The 2,027-nt window shown below is 52.9% G+C and overlaps 1 protein-coding gene across 1 annotated transcript in view; it reads left to right on the top strand.

Annotated features, from left to right (window-relative positions):
- The window catches only part of CARS1 (cysteinyl-tRNA synthetase 1), a gene marked incomplete in the record, with an annotated part of 92,562 nt that overhangs the window by 9,561 nt on the left and 80,974 nt on the right, over positions 1-2,027 (top strand).

Below are 2,027 nucleotides of genomic sequence, written 5' to 3'. Positions count from 1 at the left end.
AGCCAGTGTTTTTGGTCCATTTTGTTTTACGTTTGTTAAGTTATGTCTTCAATGCTAGGAAGTGACAGAGAGTACCCCCGGCAGGATCTTCATGTCATGGCCCACCCTCAGCCTTAGCCAGTCTGGACTGTGGGCCCATGCTCTGCATGAATGGGAGACCCCACATGTGAACCTGGGACCCTCCTGTGTGAGTCCAGTTGTGTTACCACTGCTCCACCACCAGTCCCTGGGAAGCCTGTGTTTTGAGCATAGCATCCACGTTGAGAGTCCAGGGAACTTCCGGTTGGACCTACACTTCTCCCATAGAGGAAGAGGGCAGGTTCCAGGGTTTCAGGGCATTCCCTGCAGCCGCCCTGGCGGCATCACCGCAGTGCCTGCGGGCGGCCTTCGAAGGACTAGGTAGGTGAGGAGCCACCCGAGGATCTCAGGGTGACTCGTGCCTCAGCATGTCGTGCTTCACTCCAGCTCATCTTTGCCAGTGCCACTGTTGCAAGAGTGACAACTCTTGGCATGACGCAAAGGGCGTCCCCTACAGCAGAGCCAAGTGGAAAAGGGCATCTGCATACTCAGTTACACCCAGTACATGCTTTGGGAGTATGTGGGTTTGGCTGGGGTGACTATCCTGCACACACCAGTGAAGGAGGAAGGGCCGGGAAGGGGACAAAGGACAGAAGTGCTGCCATGTAGGCTGGCCTCTCCTTGTGGCCTTGTGGGGAAGGTGGCTTGTGCCCAGGGAGGGCAGCTGCACAGGGCATCGTGAGAGGAGGTTGGGCACTTGCTTTCCTGCCCTACGCTGACTTCTGGCAGCTATGAGAGGGTGGCATTTGTGTACAAGAGAATAATGCTAATCCTTTCCTCCCAGTTCCCTCAGGAAATCTACTCACTGGGAGGCGGAGGCTGGCATGTGGCTTGTGTTCTTGGTTCTTTCCCTGGCCAGAGGGCTCGCTCTGCCTTTAGGGCGGCTGGGTCTGGAGGCAGTGCCTAATCCCTGGCCACCCTTTTCAGAGGCAAACACAGTCAGATGTTCATAGCTGCAGACAGGGATGGGAGAAGCGAGCTCCACTGTGATTTAGCAGAGATGACTTTGGGTTTTGAAGGGAGACTGAAGGGAGAGAGAGTGCGGGTGAGCAGGGCTCAGGGGAATAATGACAGAGGACTGGACAGTACGTCCGAGGAGGCAGCTATGGCTGCTGGCAGCAGTCAGGGATGGGAGTCTGTCCTCCTCCTGACGGTGACGTTGCAGGGCTGTGGTGCCCAGGTCCTCAAGAGGCTCCTCGTTGCAGGAAGTCCACAGTCACAACTGCAAGCCCGTTTTGGTAAACGCTGTAAGGAAGGAGGTTGAGGCCTACGGTCAGGTGTCGGCTGGAACAGTCAGTCTGTTCTCTCAGCAGCCTGAGCTTTCTCAGGCAGGCATTTTAGGGTGGGCTGGGGTCCCTCTAGGACGTGGCTGAGGGCTGAGCCGCTGAAGCCAAGTTGAGTGTGACTGTCTCTGAGTTCCTGGGTGTGGACGGTGGAGGGAGAGTTCTGTGGTTCTTCCCCACTCTCTGTCTCCCCCATTCCCTATCTTCCAGCACCTGGAGAGGGAGGCGTGTCACTATAGAAAAAGGGCTTCGGATTAGTTGCTTTTATTGTAAGTTTTAAATGATTTTTTCTGGGACTGGCAGGTGGTGTGGTGGTTAAGGTGCTAGACTCCCACATGGCCAACCTTGGTTTGAGTCCTGGACCTCACAGCTTGCTTTCTTGCTCTCCTTCTCTCTCTGTTTGTCTCTCTCTGGTCAAATTGAAAAATAATAAATAAATAAATAAATAAAATAAAATAATTATTTTTACATTTTTAAATGATTTTTTTCTTTTTATTCGTGATAGAATATGTGTGCACGTACATGAGAAAGGAGAAAGAGGAATCTTGAGCCCTTGCGTGCATGCCAGCAGGGCCAGTCAGGCCAGGGATTTAAACTATATTTGCCCCATGAGATCCAGGTTAACTTGAGCAGAACATTATCACTATTCCAGGGAGCCAGCCTGGC

The sequence above is a fragment of the Tupaia chinensis genome, unplaced genomic scaffold (genome assembly GCF_000334495.1).
Source record: "Tupaia chinensis unplaced genomic scaffold, TupChi_1.0 Scaffold000047_1, whole genome shotgun sequence".
Lineage (NCBI taxonomy): Eukaryota > Metazoa > Chordata > Mammalia > Scandentia > Tupaiidae > Tupaia > Tupaia belangeri.
This window is presented reverse-complemented; position numbering and strand designations above follow the sequence as displayed.